Source organism: Sminthopsis crassicaudata, chromosome 4 (genome assembly GCF_048593235.1).
Source record: "Sminthopsis crassicaudata isolate SCR6 chromosome 4, ASM4859323v1, whole genome shotgun sequence".
Classification (NCBI taxonomy): Eukaryota; Metazoa; Chordata; class Mammalia; order Dasyuromorphia; family Dasyuridae; genus Sminthopsis; species Sminthopsis crassicaudata.
Genome location: NC_133620.1, coordinates 476,539,954 through 476,556,959, shown reverse-complemented (window position 1 = coordinate 476,556,959; position 17,006 = coordinate 476,539,954). Strand labels below are relative to the sequence as shown.

General features: G+C 40.4%; 1 pseudogene; it reads right to left on the bottom strand.

Moving 5' to 3' along the window:
* The window catches only part of LOC141540964 (limbin-like), a 153,191-nt pseudogene that overhangs the window by 116,856 nt on the left and 19,329 nt on the right, over positions 1 to 17,006 (bottom strand).

Below are 17,006 nucleotides of genomic sequence, written 5' to 3'. Positions count from 1 at the left end.
AAGTACGTAAAAAAGTTTGGATATTGTCATTATATTTAGAGATGAGTATTGCAAAACAAAAAAAGCTATTTTTAGTCATTTTTTCTCCTCTGGTTTGTTATAAAAACTGCTACAAGTTGAGGAAACTGGATGATTTTAAAAGATTTTTCCCCAAAAAAAGGTAGAGGAAAATTAAAAGATTGTGTTAAACTATTTTACCAGCATCATCTTTAGGAAACACTAAAATGTATTCATAATTTCTCATTAAGAGATGAATTCCTTTTTTCTATCTATCCCCATAGTTAGCAGAACTTCTAACTAGATTGCAAAGTATTCTCTGTGATGATATATTGAAACCAGTTGTGCACATAGAGCTGGCAGCACTTTAAGAATATGTAATCCAACTTTCTCAGTTTGCATATGAGGACACTGACCTGCCAAGGAAAGAGAAGGGACGTACCCCAAAATCACAAGAGATCACATCAAAGTCATCATTTGAATCCTGGTTTCTGACAGCAAAGTCAAATCCTCATTCTTCTATACTACATGGTTTATATTTGAGAGAATAAACAATAGAAAATGGCATGTTTGTCAACTATAAGAAAGAAAAAAGCTTGCTGTTGCATGTCAAACTGGAAGAGATGGCTAATACCTTTGGTGAAGAGACAGAATCCAAGAACAATCTCAATAATCCAAATTGGGTCCAATCCAATATGATGACAATTAATAGTGGAAAATGTCACATTAAACTTCGGTTCAAAAAAATCAGCTTTGCAAACTCCACACAAGGAGGACGTGGGAAGATGGCAAATACACCAAAAAAATTTTTTTTAATTACTTAGTAGTGTTTTAATGAATGTCAAACTCAAATTGACTCAATAATGTGACACTGCAACCATGGAAGCTCATGCAAATGTAGGCTGCATTAAGAAAACCAATAATATCTCTAATAAAGAAGTGCTGGTTCTTCAGTACGTGGCCCAGCACAAACCACTGATTTTACTCCATCTGTTATTTATTGTTATAGGGAGAAAGAATTCCCTCTACCACTGTCAGTCAGCACGTGGCACAATGTCTGGCACGTACGTTCAGTCATTTCAGTCACATCTGGCTCTGTGACCCCACTTGGGGTTTTCTTGACAAAGACACTGGGGTGATCGGCCATTTCCTCCCCCAGCTCATTTTATAGATGAGGAACTGGGGCAAACAGGGTGAAGTGACTCAGGGTCACATAGCCAGATTTGAACTCGGGAAGATGGATCGTCCTATCTTTATGCCTGGCGTTGTACCCAAAGTGCCATCTAGTTGGTAAAGAGCAGATGCTCATTAAAGGTTTATTGGTTATTGATGGAATGATTAGAATCAGCTTGCAAATCAAGAGTCTTAAAATGTGTCCTGGGGAACTGAAGTTGGGACTTTCCCAGGAGAAATGGAACCCAGGTTTTTTGGCCCAAGGTCAGTTCTTGACCACTTCAGGTTGCTCTCCAGTCATACCTAGAATATCTTGTAAGTACTAGATGCTACTTTCTGAAGGACAGTGGATGATAGCACTGCAGATCTGGAACAGCAGAGGCTGTGGAATCAAACACCCTGAGGAGTAAAAAGACTTGCGCATGGCTGTCAGTCTTGTTGCTCCAGTGACAACAACCCTGATGGCACAATGGGGAGGAGGAATAGTGAGCAAAGACATGGTTCTTTCAAGTTTGCAAAAGGCTTTGCCATGTAACGTATAAAGTCTTTTGGCTAATAATATAAGCTATACATTATCTAATATGTAAAACATAAAATAGCGAACATCTGCAAAACTATTGAGTCATAAATTGCATTGCTGGCTTACTCAAATGGGGAATTTTAGAGAAGACAAAATTTCAAGTTCTCTCCAAACACCTGAAGGACTGTCTTAGGGGAAAAGTCTCATCAGACGTGTTCTTGCTTGGCCTGGAGAGGCAGGATTAGATGAAGGGAGAAAAGATCCAGAAAGGCAGTTTTGGTCTTCCTTTAATCAGTCAAGTATTTTTTATCAAGTACCTAACTTCGTGCCTCAGTGGAATAGCCTGTCCAGAGAAGCAGCGAGGTAGATGTCCCCCTTTTTGGAGGTCCTAAAGCAAAGACCTGGGTATCACTAAGGGATTTGTAGATGGGATTCTGGTTTGTTCAGGTACTGCAATGGAATAAATGGGTTCTGAGGAGATCCTGTGATAATGGCATGTTAATTAACTAGATTTTGTGGCTAATGCAGGGTTAACACTGACTCTGACCCTCGTCCTTCTTCAGGAGCTGAGCATCAGTTGACAGGCTCAGCATCTCAGGGTCAGAATTATGAACTGTGAGCAAAAGCTGGATAGTCATTTGCCAGGTTGCTATAGAGGGAATTGCACTTCAGGCCTAAACTAGATTAGCTGAGTTTAGAATAACATTCATTCGTGAGAAGGAATCATTTGTTTATGGCTCATACTCACCATTTGTATTGTCTCTCTATATGCGGGTACGAAAGGTGAGGGATGGTGAGTTGGATGTTGGCATTTTAAGTTTTTTTCCTTTTAGTTAAAATCCAACCTATTTTTTGACTCTCGCTCATAAAACTAATCCTTATGTACTTCACGTTTGAGCCAAAATAGCCTCCTCTCTGCTTCCCAAATATATTTTGAAAGATTCTTTTTGCTTCTGTTTTTCAATTTTGTTGAACTCTGAACTTAACACCAAATAAAAATACATTTTCATGTACCTGGTAGAATTGAAGCAGGACTACGTGAAATGCTGAATCTCCATTACATATAGTTTGCTTTTCTTTGTAGGCATATAATTAAAAGTGTTACTTCCAAAGCTTCCTACTTGTCTTGTGATTACTTCTGGCCTTCTTTGTGGTCTTTTTATATGCATTTATTAAACATCCTTTAATGACCCTTGTTTCTTCTCTCCATTTCTCTCATTCCTTTTTTGCCTCTCTTTCCTTCTCCCCTTTTTCTCTGCCTCTCTCCATCTCGCTGGCTCTCTGTCATTCTCACACTCTCTGGCTTTCTCCCTGTCTCTCTCACTCTCTGCACTTTAAAGCCTAATCCTCTTGTCCTTCCCATTTCTTCGTCAAGGAGAAAAAATCTCTTGAAAGAAATAAATATGTTGTGATAATTGTGAAAATATGTATAGAAGAATGGCAAATATTTAACATACATTAGATGACTTGCTGTCTAGGGGAGGGAGAAAAAATTTGGAGCACAGGAGTGAATGTTGAAAATTAGCTATGCATATGTTTGAAAGCAAAAAGCTAAAAAAAGAAATATGCTGAATTCCAATGGATTTGGGTTACAAAAATGTCCTCTATATCCAGAAGGAGAATCATGGAGAGTGAATGTGGATCAAAGCATAAGATTTTATCCTTTTTGTTTGTTTGTTTTTGCTTTATTGTGGCTTTCTCCTTTTGGTTTCATTTTTTTCTTGCATAATATGACAAATATGTTTCAAATATGTTCAAATAATAAGTATCTGAGGCTAAATTAGACCTCGGAAGATGAGCCTTCCTTACTCTAGGCTTGACACCCTATCCACTGTTCCTCCAACTGTCCTTTTGGTTATTATTAGATTACTGTCTTGGGGTGGGGGAGACGTAAGGGGAAAAAATTGGAATGCAAAGTCTCACAAAACGAATGCTGAAATCTAACTTTACATGTATTTGGGAAAATAAGATACTCTTGAAAACTTAAAATAAAGATAATGATCGAGATAACTGGAGATGACCCTGGTTTTACATCTAAGGAAACTGAGGCAAACAGGGTTAAATGACTTGCTCAAGCCACACATCTTGTGTCGAAGGCCGGATGTGAACCCAGGAAGATAAATCTTGACTCCAGGCCTGGAATTCTAGCCACTATGCCAATTAGCTGGCCTTTTTGCTCATTTTAGGCACTCAAAATAAATGTTCAGTGACGATCAACCTCTCCCAACCTTAATTTTTTTTAATCTGTATAGTGAATAGCAATCATTTCACCAGGTATTGTGAGGATCAAATGAGATAAGATAGGTAAAATGCTTGGCAAAATTTTGTAGAACCATATAAATGTCATTATTTTTGACTGGAAAAGACAATGGATTTAGAATCTTTGGGCCCAAATATGAATCTTGACTCAGTTAAATCATTTGTATGATCTTATTTCAGGGCTTTTATTTCCTTTTCTGTAAAATGAAATTGCTTCTAAATTCTATAAAGAAGGCTTTTTTCTCTTCTTAAAAAAAGAAAAGAAATATGCCAAAGAAAACAAAACAAGTTCCTAAGATGGCATGCCTAATTTTAGACGTACTTCTGTGGCCTCTGTCTCAGGAAGAGCGGCAGGCTGGGCTTCAGGCTTTGGGACTCCCGTTTGGTCATGGTACGGGTCCGAGTTCTTGGTCCTCCCCATCTCTTAGATGCATCTGGGGCTTCCCTGCCTCGCAAACTCCATCGTTGCTGTGTCTAAAATGACCTTCCTCCCAACTCTTTGCTCGTTTACCTCTGCACATACAACCAGTGAGAGCTTCTCTAGACGTGGCAGCTCGTACATAAAGCTCACAGGATGCTTCGGCCTAGAAGGGAGTTCTCCCCTGGGTGACTCCACCACACTTTCCTTTTATTTTAGCTACTTCTATCACTACTTCACTTATCTCCTCTATCAGACTGAAAACTTTTTTCCCAGCACCTAGTAACCATAAAATCCCTGTGAGATCCTATCTCCTACCACCTAATAACCAAAAGGACAGTTGGAGGAACAGTGGATAGGGTGTCAGGCCTAGAGTAAGGAAGGCTCATCTTCCGAGGTCAAATTTAGCCTCAGATACTTATTATTTGTGTGATACTGTAAAAGTCACTTAGCCTGGCTTGCCTCAGTTTCTTCAGCTGTAAAATAACCTACTGCAGAAGGAAATGGTAACCTGCTCTCCTATCTTTGCCAAGGAAACCTCAAATGGCTCGTGAAGAGTCGGACGTGATTGAACAAACTCGAGAGTCACAATAAATACGTTCTCACATCTGTGCGGGTTTGTGTGTGTAGACAGATATACAAACAGGGCACTGAGAGGCTAAGCCGCTTACCCTTGGTCACACAGCCAACGTGAGCTGCAGACAGGGCTCGAACTCAGTTGTATCTCACTCCAAAACTAGCTCTTTGTATTGCAGTTCAACAACCAAATGAATAGGATACGTGCATGTATGTACTATGTGTGTGTTTATAGTCTATATAATATGTATGTAATAGTATATATACTATACATACTAATTTATTTTCCCTTACACACATTTAAGGGGGGACACAGTGTACTACGTGGGATCATACACTGTGGAATCGGAGACTTCGGAGACCCTCTAGTTCAACTCTAGCCAAAAAAAAAAAAAGGAAGCACTAGAAAATAGAGGAGTTCCTGAAGTCATTCTGGGCGTAAGCTTCAGAGGCAGCTTTTGGACCCAGGTCTTCTAACTCCAGAGCCTGGCAGCACCTTTTCTGCTTTACCACGCCGCCGTCTCCCTCTGTAATAAGTGGAATCTAATCTAGCGGGGTTTTATTATATGAAGCCCAGGCCAGAGTTACCTTGGAGAAACTTCTTTCTGAACACCTGGAGCCCTTCTGAAGTCTTATTTCCAGAGGAGTCCAGTGAGACCCGTAACGTTGTCCAGCAAGACGAGGTCCAAGAGGTTGGCTGTGGACGGAGTCCTGGAGTGGTTGACGAGCAGCCTCACGAAGGCCGTCTCGGGCTCCCTCTGCCCAGACACCTAAAGCAAATCGGAGGAGAAATCAGTGGGGCGCTCCTCCCCCCAGGGGCACACAGTCAAATGGGCCAGAGAGATGGGAGCTCTGGCAAGGGGGCTGCTTGGGGCGTTGACCGTGCTAATGATCAACTCCCAGGGAGGTGGGAATTCATACATGACGAGCTGTTGCCTGGAGACCCCGTGATGGAAAACCTCCCATTTTAAGATAGAGCACAGCAGCTTTTGCAGAGAAATGTTAGCTGTGGGTGCAATTAGGAATTCGGGAACCCACGCCCCCGCCCGGTGGGAAAGGCACAAGGTGTAATGTCAAAATCAGAGCGTGGCCGGCGCCCCATCACTTAGCACGGAGAGCCTATCATTAAGGTGAGAATCCTTCAGGAATTATAAGTGAAGTTAGGCTATGTGGCTTTCTCTTTTTGAGACCCACAGACATTTCCTGGCCTAATCTCTCCATTATATTTAAACGGGAAGCATGGCATAGTGGAAAGAGCCCTGGGCATACACAAGTTGTTCAGTCGTTTCTGGCTCTTTCTGACCTCCCTGGGGGGTTTCTTGGTAGAGAGACTAAAGCGGTTTATAATTTCCTTCTCCAGCTCATCTTCTAGAGAAGGAAACTGAGGACAGCAGGGTGAAATGACTGGCCCAGAGCAGGAAGTGTCTGAAGTCGGATCAGAACTCAAAGAAGCGTCTCGCCGCCTCCAGGTCCAGCACTCTATGCCCTGTGCTGCCTCGCTACCCAAGAGAAACAGATCCGTGTTCTAGTCCTGGCTCCCATCAGGGTTCTTGTGAACAAACTCCCATGTCTGTGAGACAGTTTCTCTATCTGGGGTACAGGGGTGATACTCGAGGCCTTTGTAGCATGGTGGGCCATGCTAGAACATGCACAGAAAAGACTCGGATATTCTAATCCACTAGTGACATTTTACATTCGATATTTAGGAAAGCTTAACACATGGATGTAATTGTGATGACTACGATGGCGGGGCAAGGAATCAAGATATACCGAAATTAGCTTTATGAGGGATGATTGCAGGTGGTTAGACTCCTTGACCTCCAAGTACCATTCCAGCTAAAACTTTGGTTCTGATCATTTGGTGATTGGAAAAGAAATGCAAGTTTCAAATAGTGAGGGCAAGCCATAGTGGGAAAGAGCTTTGAAGAAAATCCCAATATTGATATTTTTTCATAATCTCAATCTTCTAGCTGTGGGGAAGTTCTAGGTCGAGAACAAGAGTGATTAGGAAAAGGTGGGAGAGGATTGGTTAGGTGCCAAGAGAGTCCCATGTGATTGAGCTGGGGAGGTAGCTTTTTGTTGTCTTTTAACAGGCGTCCCTTCTCAGTCCAAGACTGGCCTGGTGCTAATGGAGAGGAGCCTAAATCACCCCTGCTGACTTAGGTAAAATGTCTGCCTCTAACCTACAGCAGTTCTAAAAAAAAAAGGTGACTATATCTCTCCTTACTAGACCAAAAGGCTCAACTGGCCACTTGATAATGGCCTATAATTATGGCAAGAGAGAAATCCAATGAGCCACAAATCCTTTCCAAGAGAAAACATCATTAACAGAACTTTGCAAATACCTTTTTAAAAAAAGACATATTTGGGGAATAGTAACGATGATTCCCTCAACTGTTTAGAAATCAATAAAATGAATGTTTTCCAGGAAGATGACCGATTAAAAACTTTAAGGTTGTCTTCCAGCTAAATGATAAGGAAATACCCAGATGGCTAACTTGACCACTGTTCACAAAGCATCTGTTCAGCTATATTTAAAATATTTTTTTAAAAAACAGGCAAGATAAAACATAAGATATTAATTAGATTTCCAAATGGAAACTATCTTTCCTTTAAAGGACCTAAGTGAAACTAATTTACACTTATTACTGCTCTCAGATTCTGTGCTGATAATTTGGGGATCATGAGGGAAGTTTTAATTTAATCTAAAACAAAAGGATGTCTTAATAACAATCTCACTTAAAAAACATGATGGAAAACATCTGAGTGAACATTAATAGGAGTAAAAGAAGCAGCCTTATGATGGAAACATTATGGACTGCCTGCCTCAGTGGAAGATCAAGATAAGGTCTTAAATATAGCTGCTTTTTTGCTTTCTCTTATCTTTAAGAGCTTATTGCAATGAAAAGATGGAGAGCACTACATAGGAAATTAAGCCCTTTTCCTTCAACTTTGTACCTTGTCTTCCATTATTAGAATATAATTTCCTGAGGGGCAGAGACTGTTGCTTGTATTTGCATCCTGATATGTCGTAAAGATTTTTCTTGTTGAACACAACCCTCATTATTTCCCCTATGTGACTTGTGATCCTTTGGTCGTGTTTTAGCTGATATATTTCAGCATAATATTTCATAGTTTTAGATTTGAAAAGTACCTTGGAGATCATTATATTTGACCTCTGAACTAATTCAAGAGTCCCTTCTGTAATAAATATGACAGATGTTCATTCTATCACTGCTGAAACATCTGAATGCTTTTCCTATAAGTAAGAATTGGTAGAATATGAATTATGACTGGAATATGGCAATATAATGGAATAATTTATTCAAAAGAAATATTTGGTGGAAGATGAAAGAAGGGAGAAACTAAGCAATACAGTCTTAGATGTATAGTACAGACTACTGAGGTAGAAAAGGAAACAGATAGTTTAGGAAATATAAAAAATAGATTACACCAATGGAGCATGACACAGTAATGAAGGGAAGCCTCAGTCATCTGCTAGGCTTCTTTCGTTTCCACAAACAGACATGATGAAATTCATGACTTGTCTGTATGGTGATTCTCTGATAGGTAAAAGAAGAATGGCAGGATTCTATGATTTTAGTTGGGATTCGTCGACCAACCAGAAAAGATGCTGAGACCATGGAAATGAAGGCTGCCTCTGGAAGGGTGATGTGGTCCTTTACAAAGGGCTGGGAACCTAGATGATCGGAACAAACCAAGTCCAGGGATGCAAGATGAGCACAAAGCCTTCATCTGCTACCCTGGAGGGATGGGTCCAAGTAGTGAGAGCACACTTTTCATGGAAGGTGGGATGAGAACAGATGAAAAAAGAAAGGAACCAGCTGTCATTTTGTTCATGAATTTGCCACTAATTCAAATGAGGAAAAAGAAAATACACGTAATTTCTACAAAGTGAAACTCAAGACTAATGAGGAGATAGTGAGAGTCCATTGCTACCATCAGTAAATACAAGTCACTAGGCTGAGATAAACTACATGGTAAAAGCACTGCGAATAACCATTTCATGGAGAGGAGAAGAAATGCCACGGGAAGGGAGAAAATGCTATTTCTATATTTTTTAAAAGGATAAAGGATACTTTCCAAACCATAATATGATTAGTTTCTCTCTGATTCCTTAGGAAATTTTAGAATAAATAATTAAAGAGACAAAGTATGTTAAGGAAGCTTTGTCTCTTTATTTATCAATGATCTTTAAGAGTCAGAAGGCTTCTTCATGATGAAATTATGCCCAACTAGACTCATTTTCTGTTTTTGATTGAATTACAAGACTGGTAGAGACCACGGGGAAAAGCACACCTGCATTTGAGCGGAGAATTTGAAAAGGCCATTCATAATATCTTTACAGACAAGAAACAAACAGTGGGTAGGATGACAGGCTAGTATCCAAAGCATCACCGAAACTTTGGTCTTCCCTTCCCTGACAGAGTGCTTTCTACTCTACTCCACGGTCTCTCCTGCCAAACGGACAGGGCTTGGTACCATTCTTTGAAGCTCAGGAAGGCAATGGTCTCAAGTGCAGCCACCAAAGGACATCATTTTCCAGCTACAGAAAGGCACGAATGTTGTCTCCAGAGTCAGAAAGAAGCTAAAGTTCTCAATTATGGAAGAAATGTGTCCCTAATAAAATGGTGAGTGTTTCAGGATCAACTCTAAAAGAATATTACATCATTCAAGGTTCCTATGTTTTATTACATGTATGGAACTAGGAGGATTCATCTTTAATACACAAAATTACTATCATTTATTGAAACAAAATGCATTTTTCTCCTCAAATGTAACCTACACGTGAAAATTTACCATTGCACATTTTTGGAAAACTATCCCATACTCGGAAGTCACAGAAATTCTGGAAATTTATGCTGGAAAAAAAAAAAAGACTCAGTCAGAGAAATCCACTCTATGCATGTACTCTTTGTAGAACGGGGCTACAGAACACTTAGATGAAGATGAGAAGCGGCGACAATGAAAGGCCAATGACCACAAGCAGAGTGTTTGCTTCTGTCCAACGGCTTTGCCACTTTATCTGGAGGATTCCAGAACAAGTTACTGAATTTAGACCAGAAAATGGCTTCAGAGACCAAATTACTCAGTGATTTAATTTTATGAATGAGGAAACTGAGGCTCAGAGAGGTGAAATATTATGATCAGTGCCATTCACAAAATACACAGCAAAGTCCTGATTTGAACCTAAGTCTCCTGAAAATGTTGCATACTAGAAAGTGAGTGAGCTTCAAAGTCAAGAAGACTTGAATTTAAGTCTTACCACTGACACTAGAAGCTTGTGACTTTGGGCAAGTTATTTAAAGTGCTCTAGATATCTCTGTAAAACGCAAAGGGACAGACAACTGCCAACGTGCATTGGTAGAAGGTGTTTCTTTACCAAGGACTCCTCAATGCCAATGAACCAGTTCCAAACTTCTCTATATTCCGACTCTAAAGCATGTTTCCTCCTCTATACCAGGACGCTTAATATTTCCCCTGAATTTTAGATGCCTAAAAATGTGGATAATACCGAATCTCTCCAAGTCATGTCACTGTTTTGCTGATAGAATTGGACAATGTCTATGCAGGCACTTTGTAAATTCCAAAATACTTATGTAATGAGAATGTCAAATTAAAGACAGAGAATCTTCTTTATTTCTTTTTTATTTCAAAATTCAATATGAAATAAAATTCAAAATGAAATAATGAAAACTTTTGGAAAGCATTGTGGGAAATATCATTGTCTTCATAATCTCTATCAGAAATATATTTGCTTAGTTATGAGGCATATATAATTTGTAAAACTTGAAGAAATGGCCCGTAAGAAATATCTCAATTGTTCTTTGCTTTTGCTTTTGTGTGAGAACAGAAACTGACTGAGGGTGTGTGGGAGATCAATAATATGGAGAAAAAGGCACAGCTGGCTATTTTAGACTTTGCACATACATTACCATTGACAATTCACTTCCACTCTATAAGAATCAATTTGCCCCCTTTTAAAATGAGGCTACTAATATATTCTACTCTCAGCCTCTCAGGACTGTACCCAAAGACACATTGCAGCTTTAATTCGATGACTTGGAGCTTTGTGACATCGAAGACAACAGCTTCTCAGATCCTGACTCCAAAATTCAACACCTAAGGCAATGTTCCTTGCCTGACTGTCCTTTCCTATAGCAGGCCCTCATTTTAATCAAAAGCTTCTCCGTATTAAGGGAAGATTCCCATTGGCTGCTACTGAGCATCCCAGATTTTTAGACCTACATACAGCTTGCCTTAACGGCAGAGCCCTTAGAAGCCAACAGATTTAACACCTGGCTTTTGGTGTTGTTGATTGGTTAGTTGTTTTTAGTCCTGCATGACTCTGGGATTCTTTGGGGATTTTATTGGCAAAGATCTTGGAACAGCCATTTTCTTCTCCAGCTCATTTTACATATTAAGACACCGAGGCAAAGAGGGTTAAGTGACTTGCCAAGGTCACACAGGATCTGAAGCTAGATTTGAACTTGCGTCTTCCCAATTCAGGTCCAATTCTCTACCCACAAAAGTACCTTCATTTCACAGAAGACTGTCTGGAGATCTGCTACACTGAACTCTCTCCTCTCCCCCCAGATCCCCAGGAATCCATGAGGCACGCCGTCCTAGGGTTGGCAAGCCCTAAACTTCAATAGTGTTTTCCCTCATTGAGCTGTCTCCCTGTAACTGCCACAAGAATGTTCTGAAGAATATTAAATGGGCATTAAGCATCACTAGAGATGTGCCATCGATTGAGTCTTTGGGGTACATTTTTGAAGTCTGTAAAAATGACAATGAAGCAATAATGTCAATTTTTACTATGTTAAATGGTTCACTGACCGGGTTGTGCGGGATAGAAGAATCTCTTTTGAATAAAGTCTTCTTGGTCCATGAGCTGATCAGAGAAAATACTGAATGACTCCAAGGTTCATTGGAGGCTGCTGAAGTCAGGAGCAGATCAGAATCCTCAGTTCTTCTGTCCTTTCCTGTTCCAAGGGGCCCTTCAGCTAAAATTCAACCACACAGGAGTCACAGCATCAGTTAAAAGGACACCATGGCAAACTCTGCAGTCAAGTGCACGGCATTAGCCAGAACTGCGGAGAGTTCAAGTTTTTACACGGTGGCTTTCCCCGAAGAAGGCTACTCCATTTTTCAGAGAATGATGGAGAACTCCAGTGACATGCTCAGCCTTGTGGGCTGTAAATGGCTTTGCCATTCCAAATAAGTCAATATAACAACACTTGATCTTAGATTGGAGCCCAACTGAGTGGGTTCCCTTCACTAGGACAAGGAAGGGAAGGATCCAAAGGAAGTTTGCCGGTCCTTATGTCTATCATCATCTGAATATTCATGATTGATGGATGTAAAGGGCTAGAACTGAGCAGATGCACTTAATGCAGGATAACCCAGCACTTAGGGCTAATTACCAATTGGACAATTCTCTATTAATTTATGCTTGGAGGATGACCCTACTCAGCTCTGTGCTGGTGTGAACAGAGAAGGGGAAGGGAGATCAGAGGGTGGAGTAGGACAAGCAGGATCAGGTGTTGAGATTCCTAGATTTAATCCCCTGACTGCGACCCCAAAAAACCAAGAATAAGGATTTTTGCTTATCCTGACTCCGGCTGATTCTAAGATATCCAGAGTCACGACAGATGGAAATGATTTACCCAAGTCAGTTCATTCAGCTTCCCTTCTGTGCCTCAGCTACTAATATTTAGGCGATGTCCATGCTTGGTTTGCAGCTTCACAAATAAATTGTCTGGGCTGCAGCGATACATGCAGTTTAATTTCCCTCCCAATGATGAAAGTAGGAAACAGGAAAAGCAATAAAATACAACACGCATGTCTTTTGTCCTGCTTGTTTAAATTGGTCTGTGTGCCGGTTCAATAACAGCGGGGAGAGGGTAAACCTCATGGGTTTGGTCAAAAGTCAACCAGACCGAATTCGGGGTCAACAAGATAGAGACTGAGACTTTTACCCAAGTCTTAGTAACTCTCAATCTTCCCAAAATCAGAATTATGTGCCCACGATGAAGCAATGACAACTACCTCCACAGGCTCAGACATCAAGAAGCCATGAGGGCTCCTACCAGGCTTACTCATTCACTACTCCCCTTCTCTAGCCACAATGTGACCCAAGAGCCTGCACTCTGGGATCCATCCAATCATCTTCTTCCTGGGATTGCAGGATCCGTCAGCATCCCTGCCCCCAGACCATTTTGTGGCAGAGAAAGTAGACCTCGATTCTGCCCACCTGTTTGCAAAGATGGGGGAAGTATAGGAGAGAGGTTCAAACTGTACTCCAAGTCCTGAAGCATTCAGTAAGAGAACTAAAGGAGGAGGGAAAGATTCATGGAAAATACACGTTTGGTTTGTGCATATCTCTAAGGCAACCAGTTTACGGTATCTAAAATGCCATCAGGGAAGCCAGACTGAAGTTTGGGGAGATGCCACGGCCAGAGGCACAGATATGTGCTACATCTACAGAGGGATCAGGGTTAGATCTACGAGATCTGATGAGGCTGCCTGAAGAACGTGTGGGAAAAAAAGAGGAGAGGGATCAGCACGGAACCTCAGGAAGCATCCATCATTAGGGGAGGACATAGCCGTGAGCCAGAACAGAAGATGGAGAAGGAACAAGAAGATAAGGAGAAGAAGGAGACAGTCGTGTCATGAAAGCCTGGAGATAGGAGGACCTGAGGAGAGAAGGGGCACAGGTGGGAAATGGGGAAGGGAGGCTGGGAAGGATGCTCCTGAGTGATCAAAGATCAGCAGGAACTTTGGGAAAAACAATTCCGGTGGAGTGGGGAGGTCAGAAGCCAGACTGCAATGCATTGAGGAACAGAAGAGGAGAGATGAAGGACAGGCACCAAGTGTAGACGGGTTACTGTTAGGCATTTGATAAATTTAGGGAAAACGTAGGGTAATTAGAGCTAATAGGGGGCCTAGTGGCAGTATTCAATGATGGGAGAGACTTGGACACATGGAGGCAGCAGATATGGAAAGGTTGAATTTTTGAAAGGCAAGGGACCTAATTAAAGCAGCAAACATAAGAGCAAGACCATGTAGAAGGGCATAAAAATTCATAATCAAATGCAGAAAGGCAGAAATATTAAGTCATTAAAGGCCTCGAATAGACAATTGAAAACTAAAAAAATCACAGAGTGGAACAACAAACCACAGAAAAAAATCAATTCATCAAAGAGAATAACAATAATGAGACAGCATGAAAATGTATAGGATACATCAAAGCAATTCTTAGAGGAATTTTGTAAAACTTGATATGCTGACATGAATAAAACAGAGAAAGAAAAGATGGATGAATTAGGCAGGCAACTAAAAAAACTTAACAAATTAAAAAACCCCAATTAGAAATTCTGAAAATCAAAGAAGAGAGTAATAAAATTGAAAGAAAACTATAGAGCCCTAACTCTAAGAAAACAAAGAAATGGTTTTATGAAAAAAAAAAAACCTAGTAATATAAACCTTTAATTCTTTTGCTTTAAAAGAAAAGAAAGAAGAAAACCCAATTATCAGTATCAATTTTTTTAAAAAGTGAAATCACCACAAATGATGAGAAAAATCAAGCAATAATTAGAAGAAATTTTGCCCAAATGGATAATAATAAATCTGACGATCTAAGATAAATGGATGGAAATTTGCCAAGGTATAAATTACCCAGATTAATAGAAAAGTAAATAAAATACTTTTTAAAAGAACATATATAAGCACCCAATGGTTCTGGTAAGGACTAATGCTACCATATTGTCAGATACTGACAGAGGCAATAGTTTGAGGGGGGGGGATAGGTTGGATGTCACATTAAGGGACTTGAAAATGAAGAGAATTGGAGAAGTTGTTAAGATGGAAAGGTGAAATCTTCAACTACGAGAGAGCAAAGGAGGAAGGGAGAGATCTGAGACAGGAAGAGAAGGTTTAGAATAGTTGTAGATGGAGTGAAAGGAATGGCCCTGGAATCAGATGCCACTTAGCAGTGGCATGAACTTGGGAATGTCACTTGGAACCAAGGATTTAAATGAACCTTCTTTTCAGCACCCAGAGCATAGCATAATAATTATTGATTTGGAGTTGGGACAATGGGCCATTGTCCCAACTCCATGTCAGTAATTATTATGCTATTCTTATTTATTGTAAATGTTTAATACTTATAAGAATATTAATTATTAAACATTCATAATACTTATAAGTATTAAACATTTACAATAAATAAGTAGTACACATTATTTGATTGAGAACTCTATTCTTTTAGGGACGTGTAATGTCATATATCTAATGAAAAAATGAAACTTTAAATAAATCTCTTATACATAAATCTATAATATTCTAAGTAAGGTTACAATTCAATAGAGCAACTTGATTTTAGGATCCTCCAAGAGAGATTATATGTAGCCAGCACATTTACTGAGCCCCAAGAGACAAGGATGAGAGAAAATCGGAAGCTCTTGTTGACGATACTAAATCATCAGCGCTGAAATGGGGCACAGCTTTATGAACTAATCCTTAGGGGGATAGGAGAGGGCGGGAAAGATGCATGCTTAGGATAAGAATTCCTGGACAAGTCAATCCATGTTCCAGCAGGATATTAGAGCTAACAGTAGCACACCTCTGCCTTACAGAATTGTTATAAAATAAGCCACCTTTAATCTTCTCACGTGATAGTGTGACAAATGCCACTCTCAAAAGATCTGGGTGGCAGATGGTACAGAGACAACTTATCACATACAGAGACACAGGCTCTTTGTTTCAGAGAACCAGTGAAGAAACAAATATTTCTCGGCTGATTAGAGAGTGGGGGGTGATGGAATGAAATAATGCACATTCTACCAGATGCAAGCATTTAATCACTTTGGCTTAAGTGTTTGCACAAAGTTTCACTGGGGTAGGTTCAAGAAATGACAGTGATATACAACACAAAAGATATAAAACTAATAATAAACATATTAGTTAAGTCACATAGCAAAGATGGCAGAAAGACAACAAATTTCGATTTGTGAACTGAGTCCAATGGTGCTAAAACGAACAGGAAGCCAAAATACAGCGAGACAAACTCATGGTTCAATTGTTTGGACAAAATGGGGGCATCCCAGAATGATTTTTGATCTTGAGGAGAACCATATTGTCATCGTGTTCAGCAAGGAATCCAAAAACGGACCGACCGGAAACATTAACATTGAGTTGAAGGGCATGAAGGAGATAGAGTACTGAATGACTTCAATTCATGAATGGTCTTCAACATTTATCACTTTTAATGAAAATATTGGCACTATTAAAAATATACTGCTGTCCGGGGCCCTTCTGCAGAGCAAGCTTTCCATTAGGATTGTCGCTAATGGCATAAATAAATGAGAAGGGAAAATTGCAGTGCAGTTAAGAAAAAATAAATGAGAAAACTCCCAGTCATAGGTCAGAGTAAGAGTGAGCTAGCACGACCAAAGTCGTTCTAAGTTTCCTTCTGCCTCTCTGTTGTCTCTTGGGTTTTTTCTGTCTACTTGGCTCTAGCCAGAATGACCCCCGTCCTCTTTACCTCAGGGAATTCCTACCCGTCCTCTGGATGCCAACTACAACTCCACCTCCTCCAGGAAACCTTTGCCGATTCTTAGGCCTAGGACAATCTTCCTCCAGAAAGACAGTTCTTAGTTGGCATCTCTTTAATGTCATTATATTAATGTATTATACTTCGTTCTATTGCTATTCGGATGAGATGGTTATTTAACCACACTGATGACCTGAGGGAGGATGGGGGCCGTGGTTCATGCTCTCAGGTGGGGTTGTCGCCATAGCCGCTGATCTGCCTCCGCTTTCTCCTCCCTCCAATCCACGTCCCATTTGGTGGGCGGCCCGATCTTCCTAAAGCATAAATCTGACCATGTCACTTCCTACTGCAGGCATCTCAGTGGCTTCTGCTCACTTCCAAGATGATGTGGAGAGCTGCTGCCTGACTTTCCCCGGCCTTCACAGCCCAACCACTGCCCATTATTGCAGTTTTCTGAGCCCTGAGTCCCTTCAGGTCCTCTGAAG